The 10,000-nt window shown below is 38.2% G+C and overlaps 1 protein-coding gene across 1 annotated transcript in view; it reads right to left on the reverse strand.

The window, feature by feature from the left end:
* Window positions 1–10,000, reverse strand: part of LOC137995795 (leucine-rich repeat-containing G-protein coupled receptor 4-like) — a 157,520-nt gene that overhangs the window by 108,340 nt on the left and 39,180 nt on the right. The window lies entirely within an intron of this gene.

Below are 10,000 nucleotides of genomic sequence, written 5' to 3' on the forward strand. Positions count from 1 at the left end.
TCTACCTCAAGATGCTAATTACTATTCTACAATAAAAAATGGGGGTCACCGAGTTCATTATTAAGATATAAGCAAGTAAAGACGAAATATAGGGTGTTTTTGAAGAGCTTTCATGTTGCCATGGTAACCTATTACGTCAAAATAGTGAGTGCATTTTGTTAAGTAATAATTGGTGTTTGATATGGTACCATAACATATCTTTTACGTGATACAGTTTTGTAGTGACAACCCTTCTAATTAAAAGGTCCTTAAAAGTTGTGAAACTGGTCCCAGCCACCTTAAAGTAGCAGCAAGCTTTGTGTTGAGTAAGTGACGTCATCAGTCCTCGCTCCAGCCTTTCTGGAATAAGCATGCTGGCGACATACCAAAAATGGTGGATGCTATGAAAAACAAGTATTTCGACGTAACAGCATTGAAATGTTGGTTGGAGTAAGTTAAATTCATAATGTGAAAATCATATACAACATTTTAGCGGCGTTTCCTCCAGGATTTGAGACTTTTTGAAAAACCGTGTTTTTTCGTCAGAGTACCCCTGTAAAAAATACAAGGCTACATCTGGCAATGAGCAAATACAGGAAACAAATAACAATAGAAGGCATTTTTAACGTCTTTTGACAATTGATTTAACAAAAATGCATTTCCCGTTAACACTTAGTTTACTACTGGGTATATCAAGTAATAAACAAATCTTAAGTTTGCCAATCGGAAGTGGGAAACTTTAAGAATTGAACGAAAGTTCTTAAAACAAGAGGAAAAAATTAAGTAAAAAATACTGAAACATCTGTCTCTGCCTTCATTTCTTATCATATCAAGGATTCATCTTTGTTCTCCGTCAAGTCCTTCACAAATCAATGCGAAACTTACACAACATCAGTTCATGCAAACTCCATAGCGTTGCGATTTGTTTGTTTGACTATTTTAGCTACGAATCCGTATTTTCTTAAATGAAGCAAAATAGAATGAGATTATAAAATAGAACTCCAAAGAAAATAACGATTGTCAACCGAAAAACCGAGTTCAAAAAACTGCTCTGCAGTGTAAGTTGTTTTAAGTTTAACGGCGTGTCAACAGTTCAAGAAAACCAACAACTCGAGAACAGCAAACCAGCAAAGTATTGTTAGCAAATTCATGTGAATACTCACATTTTGAAGAATAACCAGGCCCTTTATTCCATTGCTGATGTTTTTCCTTCTTTTTGCAACGGTTAACTTGTTGCAAGGAAAACTTACATTTTAACAGGTAAAATCTAAGGTTTCGTCGCGCCGTAGTAAAAACATTTTCAATTAGCCGCGACAGTTTCAGTACGGAACAGATTTCGGACCGTGGTCCGCATCGTAAAAACGCTGGACCGTCTACGAGAGCGCGAATAGCCAATCAGATTCAAGGATTTAGCATTCTGGCCCGCTAAGATACTTCAGAAAAAAATAAATCCATTTATTTCCTCTGCGAAATAAATTTCCTCTTTTTCTCTTTTTTTTAGCATTTCTTGGTTGTATTAATTGCAGAAGTACTTACAGTGTCTTTAGCTGGGTATTGTGATCAAACACACCTCCGGGCAGTTTGTTCAGCTGGTTGTTCCGCAGGTCCCTATCAACAGTCTCATACTAAACGAGTATTTTTAGTCCATAGACAACGAACGAAAAAGGGGGTTCTCTCCTCTAACGATTAATTGAACAGACACCTATCTGGCAAAAAGATCACATCAGAAGAAAAAAAAGAATCTAGGGAGATCAAGAATCAATTTATACCACAAAAAAGAAAAAAAACCAGCCGGCTAGGCAAGTGCTCCCCAAGGGTAAATTCGGCGGATGAAAACAGAGGGATTGGTTAAAAGGCTCACTTCAAAATGTCAAATCACACTGCACTTCAAGGCGGGGACCCCAACCAAAGTACTGCGGTTGTCAAAACGTGTTATAGTAGATAAAGCAGAGCTGATCAGAACAGAAGAACCAACGATTCTTGATGCCGCGTAGCCTGTGGCAGCCGCCCTCTTTCCTCAGAAAACCATCGTACAAGGAGCGTCTGTGATTTACCTTTTATAATCGCACTCAATCTCGTACCTAAAGTCCTCGGGCTTTTTGGTCAGCTGGTGAGGGCCCGAAGAGACACTGGGATAATGGACTCCATCATCCCAGAAAACGTGGGTTCCGGTCTTGTTGCGCATGCTTGAGTTTAAAAGGAAACAGAAAAGAGAAAACACGACTGACCGTAGAAATACCGGTTTTAAAGTGTTCGAGAAACAAAACTTGTCGCCTTATACACAATAAAAGAAACTGAAGAAATGATCATTGGCTTGCTGTAAGAGCGAGTAAAGATAAAACTTCTGACGCTTTCGGTAAGTGTATTTTTAGTGTTTTAGCGTGCATTCCATCGTGCAGAATACCATCGTGCAAGCAACATGATCGACAAATTTTTTTGTAAGTGAAGCCGATGTCCTCTTCTACTACAATTTTATGTTTCAGTAATTCTGAAGGGCTCCGACAAGACCTCCTTTTACGGATTTCTCTCCAGACAGACTGAGGTAATGTTTTCTCACGGTACTTTTGCAACAGTGTTTTTGCAGCGTGGGAAAATACACAATCCAAACCCCGTTGTTTTATTATTTTTGGGAGTTATATATTTTTGACGTAGAAAAAGCAAACAGCACTGAAAGTAGTTTTAGATTTTGAATATCCTTTCAAATTCTGGAGACCGGCTTCCAGTCGTACTGACCTTGTTATGCACGTGAACAATAAAAAAAAAAAAGGAAGTTCATCCCAGAGTCTCTCCAGGCGCTCACCCGCTGACCAAAAAGCCCGAGGACAGTGAGTACGAGATTGAATCGCGCTGGGAATAATTAACAATTATTATTCATTCAAAATATTTCCCCGTTTCTGATTGGTTAAAACCACACGCACAATTTACCATAACCAACTGCTGTTCACCAAATTTGGAAAGAAACTTCGCCATATTGAATCAATGACGTCAAAAGTGCAGCCCGCTGCAAATTATTGAACCGTTGACCGAAAAAAGCTGGGGACGAGATTGTGTTATTTTTGTTGAGCAGAAAAATGGCTGCGAGTAGGTTTAGAAGTTTGAGCGAAGAAAATATTTTGAATGAATAATAAAGCAATTATTGAATTCGGCTTTCGTAGAATATGGCCTTGGTGGATAGAATTCTGCAGAATTCTTCATATCCTACTCAGCCTCATTCAATAATTAACAATTATTCGCCGAAGGCGAACTGACCTATATTTCTAATTATTGAATCACAATGGTGTACAAATGACCCCCTTTAAATAAATAAAAACATTTATCGGAAGGAAAGAAAGATGTTAAATAATGCCTAAAATCGTACACATAACCCGTTACCCAGAGATGTAAATGATGATCTTGAAAACAACGATTCGAGAAATGTTTTGAGTTGACGTCGTCTAAAGTTGAGTGATTTTTCCATATCCTGCATAAGACAGTGTTTCGTATGCTCTAAACTTTCTACCTATCAGGTTTTTTTTCAAGTGTTACTTTAAAAACCTTTTCGTTTAGCTACAGCAAAATGTACCCTGAGCCCATGAAATAACGCGCGTGATTAGTATCAGTACAGGTATCAATGAGGTCTGATTGGCCTATTATGTCTCTTAAGCAAGCACGGTGACTTATCTATCTTATTATAGTTTTCGAAACAGGGATTAGTAGGGAACATTCAGGGAAAGTTTCAAGAAAATCGTTTGACAACTTTTCTTTCTGAGGAATCACCTTAAATATTTAAACTCCAATTTTTGAGTTCAGAAACTCGAAATTTCGAGTTTAAAAACTCGAAATTTTGCGCTTGCAAACTCGAAATTTCGAGTTCACAAACTGGGTGCTGTGGAGAGATTTCCAAAAAGACAAATAAGTAAGAAAGACAAAATCTCCTATGTGCTAAAGTTGCTAAATCCACCATATCAAAGTGACTCGCCTCATCAATAAATGGATGGATGGATGGATGACCTTTATTTAAACACGATAAAAATTAAAGCTACAAGCTAAAGATTCCTTCATGACAGAAAAACATGTTGCCACTTTTAATCCTGTGGTGCTGCTAGAAACCAAGAGGAGAATTAATTTTTGACCTTGCGATTATTCTTTTTTAGGATACCTTGTCACAAACGAAAAGAGCTATTATGAACCCTTTCATAAGAGAGTTCGTGAATTCATTATACAGTCCAGATCACATAATGCGACCAATTTCCTTTCAGTCCAATCTCATAAAAGTAGATACTGGTCATAGTTGGTCCATTAAAGGCAGTTGCTACCTGAAGAATCCCATTCTGGAAGGAAAGCTCTGGACGGTTACTCCAAGTGCCCTCACCAGATCACGCAAACCCACACAAAAGTCGCCTGAACCAAAATACTTCAGAGAAATTTGTATAGCTATAGGTTATCATTGTGCGGCAAACAAAAATCAGGATTATGTGTTTATTTTGGACATGATAGAGATGTTTCGCGTGACGTCTCTCATGGTTATTAATATGCCATGCAGAACATAATTGGTTGTTGAAACAATGACGTCTTTTGTTCCGTGGTTGGAAAATTTCAATATCAAAAGAAATGTGACGTCAACGTTTGTAAACAAGAATTATCGCTGTTGTTTCAGTGATAATGTATTCATTTGAATGAGACAAAGTATTTCGCCAGGCGATGCGCACGTTGAAGATTGCACTTTTTCGAAGTGTGGTGGAGCACTATTGCAAAGACAACTTTATGATTAAGTCATACATGGAAATAAATATAAGTACACAGCATAAATGGGAAAAGAATTGTCTGTGACATTAAAGGGGTACTCTGAGAAAAAAAAAAGAGCGATTTTTTAAAAAGTCTCAAATCCCCGAGGAAATGCCGCCAAAATGTTGCATACGCTTTTCACATAATTAATTGAACTTAATTTCACCAACATTTGAATGTTATTACGTCGAAATACTCGTTTTTCATAGCACCCGCTATTTTTGGTATGTCGCCAGCATACTTATTCAAGAAAGCCTGGAACGAGGACTGATGACGTCACTTACTCAACATAAAGCGCGCTTCTCGTTGAATAAACAATAGAAAACAAGCTTCGTCTTCGCTCGATCATGATTTATCGACTTCGGAGTTATCGTTTGACATCGAAAAACATTTTGAGTTACTTACCTGTGATTATGAAGATTTAGACTCATGGATACTGAGTAAAAAGCAGCCGCATATCGACGAGAAAGGGCTCAAGAGGAAGAACAAGAGGAAATGCTTCGAGATCGTTCGAATTAAGTGAGATTAGATGGTATGTTGGAGTTGTGATTTTGTCTGTTTACTCATTGTTTCCTTCATTTGTAAAAATTCAAATTTCTCGTCATTTTTTCTAGGTGCAAATGTACGTGTTGTTCTTTTGACGAGGTAACAAATGCAGAGGAATGCTTCTGCTGTAGCGAAATTGATCGGTGCCAGTGGAAGCTGGAAGCATTTGTAGATGATGGAGAACTACCACCGATCTGCCTGGGTTTAAATCTTGTTGTCTAGACGAGTGGGTTTGAGGAATAGCCGCCATAGGATTAACAAACCGAAAGAACGAGCGATACACGCATCAATGTATGAGCAACTGCGAAGTCTCAGTAAGTGCTGTGTAATACCCCATGAAGTCCCAAACAAGCCGAACAAGTAGTTCGGTATGACAAACAAGTCGGTATGAAGCTAATCGTATAAATCTATTCAGGAGCTAAGAAAATCATTGCCATTATCGTTGTTATTTGCTACGTTATAATATACATGAAAATATTTCCTGACAAGGAAAATTGAAAAGTGCAATCCAAATTGATCTTATTATACAACACTTTAATACTGAGACTTCACAGTTTGGCCTTGCTCATACCATGAATGTGTATCGCTTGTTCTTTCGGTTTCTTAATCCTATGGCGACTATTTTTTAAAACCCACTCGTCTACATTGAACAAACAAGATTGAAACCCAGGCAGATCAGTGGTACTGTAGTTCTCCGTCATCTGCAACTGCTTCCAGCTTCTCCACGCACCGATCAATTTCGCTAGTCACAGAAGAAGCATTCCCGGCTTAGCCTTTCGAATGACAACACGTACATTAAATTGCACCTAGAAAAAATAACGAGAAATATGAATTTTACAAATGAAGGGAACAATAGTAAACAGACAAATCACGACTCTAACATACCATGTAATGTCACTCAATTCGAAACGGTGTGGAAGCATTTCCTCTTGTTCTATCTCTTGAGCTCTTTCCCGTCGATATGTGGCTGCTTTTTCCTCAGTAGCCACGAGTCTAACCTTCATAATCACAGGTAAGTGACTCAGAATGTTTTTCGAAGTCAAACGAATACTCCGAAGTCGAAAAATCATGATCGATAGAAGACGAAGCCTCGGTTTTAGACATGTTATTCATTGTTACTTAAAGTAGCAGCCAGCTTTGTGTTGAGTAAGTGACGTCATCAGTCCTCGCTCCAGGCTTTCTGGAATAAATATGCCGGCGACATACCAAAAATGGCGGATACTAAACAATTCTTTCGACGTAACAACATTGAAATGTTGGTTAGAGTAAGTTAAATTCATAATGTGAAAATCATATACAACATTTTAGCGGCGTTTCCTCCAGGATTTGAGACTTTTTGAAAAACCGTGTTTTTTCGTCAGAGTACCCCTGTAAAAAATACAAGGCTGCATCTAGCAATGAGCAAATACAGGAAACAAATAACAATAGCAAAAATGCATTTCCCGTTAACACGTTACTAGTGGGTATATCAAGTAATAAACAAATCTTAAGTTTGCCAGTCGGAAGTGGGAAACTTGAGCATTTTATGTAAGCCCCTTCGTAAAGTTGTCAGATCTTTGTCATGTGATAACGTTGTTAAATCTAGAAATATATGTACAGGTGTAGCCTGTGAGAGTGTTTAGTAATATGCTTTCTTTAAAGTCACCACAAAAACTTTGAATCATTTTCCAATGTTACGAATGAATTGGCACTGAGATGTCTTGATTGCGTAAATCCACACACGACGTTCTACAAGGATCCATCATGGGGCCGGTTTTACTTAATGTTCACATCAAAGATTTGCAGAGCGAATAGAACATTTCGTGGATGCGCTTCCAAGTTACATCTATCATTCTCAGTTATGGATATCAATGGTGCAGCTCGATAAATAACCGAGGACCTAAGCCGAAGTCGCTACATGTTGCTACGAAAACAGCCTTCTGATTAACCCGGATAAAACAAAATTGCTTTTAATTGGTACTCGTCAAATGATTTAAAATGACTTCATCGAGTCCCCGATCCATTCACTTCTGAATAATATGGTTCCCCGTTAGAGGGCTTTTATTTAGCACATGGGGGGCAGGGGGTTGGCAAAATTACCTGGAAAGTCCTTTATACATTACCCAACCCTCTCTATAGCAAGGGCAACAATTACATAACCCCCCTACTTTATTCAGCATTATATCTCAACCCACTTCTCTTTCTCCGACATACACATGACAGCCATCCGAGTTATATATGAAAGCAGAACAGCTAAGCCATTTCGTCTAATGCATTCATAATGTTGTATTAGGATGTTGATATTCAACATTTTCAACTCAACAATCATCTTTATCCTTAAAAACCGTCAACAATTTAGCTTGCATACCATTACAAAAGCGCAATATATTGCATCTGTCACTTTTCAAACCAGCCAAGGCATGGTGTGTATGGTGTGTAGAATCATCCTCTTGCAGCTATAGAGACTCAGAATAGGTAATAACTTTTTAAACTGTCCGAACTAAACAAATACATGAAGGGTCACACAATATCTGCATCACCACAAAGGTTACAACGATGTGTATGAATTATCGTAGGGAAAATGTGGATATAAGAGTTTGTTAAGTTGCAGTCCCTTATGTTATTCTTGTAGCTCAGTTGCGCACGTAATAACTAGTATTGAGTAGAAGCATATTTAGGTCTAGACATGTACTCAAACATCCGGATATTTTTTTAATATTTAGAAGATTTTGAGACATTTACAAAATCTCGAGATATTTGGAAAAAAATTGTGATGTTTAAAATCTTTTAGGGAACAACTATGAAGTCACGATTTTCTCACAGAAAATGGAGAAGGAAAGCAACTTTTTAAGTTGAATGCTACTTACAGACCCAGAAATTCAAACAAAATTAACAAATCCTACCGTATGGGCCTGCAGTAATCACATGCAGCAGTATTCTCCATTTGTAATAACATATTTCAACGCTCAGATTTAACAGATGGTAAATTCTTGGAGACTGCAGGGTACTGAAATCCAAGGACAAATTGAAGTTTTGTTGTATGCCTTTCAAGGACACCCTTGAATTGCCTGTATTGCCTTATAATTTGTTAGGTTGTTGCTGTATTATTTATGAGAATAAAGACAGATAAAGACAGATATTTTTGGGATATTTAGAGAAACATCAAGATTTTAGCATTTACAGAAGCATATTTAGGCGATTTCAAGTGATATTTGTGTGTTGGGTCAACGAAATTAGTGTCAAAATTAAAAGAAAAAACTTGTACCTTTGCTTCATTCAGCTTTGAAATCAGCGTAGTGAAGCGGGAAAGCCAACTTATAAAGTTTCAAACAAATCACCCTCCCATCCCCCTTCAAAAGGCTTCTCAATATGTAACAACCCCCTTAATACTATCCAAAAATAACGTAACCCCCCTCTACAATTTTGCCAACCTCCTCCTCCCCATGTGCTTATAAATGAAAGCCCCCTTATGTAAATTCCTATGAAGTTCGCGGAAGGCCTAGCGATGCTTTTGACGACGTTGGTCCATTTTTTGGAAGCAGATTGACTTGGTTTCCAAGCAAAGCACTGTGTATTTAAGACAACCTCAAGGATCGGAATGCAGGGATGGTGCAGTGGTGAGAGCACTAGGCTCCCATCACTGTGGCCTCGGGATCGATTCCCGTCACATGTGGATTGAGTTTCTTGGTTCTTTAATCTGCACCGATAGGTGTTTCCCCGGGTACTTTTCCCCTCTCCTCAAAAACAAACATTTGATTTGATTTGCGTTAATTGTTAATTTCATTTTACAGTGTCCCCAATTAGTGCTCCAGCGATCGATAGAATGACTAAGCTCCTTTCCTTTCCTTTCACTTTTTTACCAATTATCATCAATTCTTCGAATAAATATTTGTATCAGTTTATTCATGAAAAAAGCGATTCCGTTTAAAAATAGAAGGTACCTGCCTTTCACTGCGAAAGATAATCGATTGCAAACAATGGATGGAAAACTAAAATCAATTGAATTCCAAATAAACAAGAAAATGCCTAAGCGAAAATCGACCGTTGTCATAGGGCGAACGGCAACACTCATTCTTAAGTGTAATATTAAAAACAGTAGCGCAAACAATTACTCACAAAGCTTTTTGTCTTTTAGCCCCACCCTGACAAGTAAGCGATACCTAAGCGATATTTCCAGCGCGTGCCATCTGTGACCAATGACAGCGACTCGAGTCACACCTCTCCCCACTCCTTGACTGACACGCGTAGCAAAGGCGATGCTGAGGACGTGACTGGTTCTCCTGCCTGTGCTTCTGGTTATTTGCTGTTTCAGCTGAGATTTGGAATTTTTCGAACGTCTCCTTAAGAGATGCGAGATCAGACTCTAGTGCTCCTAAAGTAGTCACCAAACTGTTCTTTTTTTTAGTTTCTCTTTTTATGACTTGACTTGAGGGTGTCTAGTTCGGGTCATTAGAAACTGGGGCACTCGTCACCTAGTTAACCCTTAACCCTTTCCTACTAGCCACACCCATCTTGTTTTGGCGTTCAGTTCTAGCTGACATGATCTGATTGATTTTTTTCAGGAGCTGTTCGTCACTAACTGCTGCTTTCTCACGATTAAGTACAATCAAAATGAAAGAAACATCATGCAGTCATTTCGAAAGAGTAAATAACTGCTTTTTAAAAACTTTTTCAGAATATCAAATTACCAAACTCACTGCTGCTAGGCTACAGAAGCAAAGTTAATTAAATA

Source organism: Montipora foliosa, chromosome 1 (genome assembly GCF_036669935.1).
Source record: "Montipora foliosa isolate CH-2021 chromosome 1, ASM3666993v2, whole genome shotgun sequence".
Classification (NCBI taxonomy): domain Eukaryota; kingdom Metazoa; phylum Cnidaria; class Anthozoa; order Scleractinia; family Acroporidae; genus Montipora; species Montipora foliosa.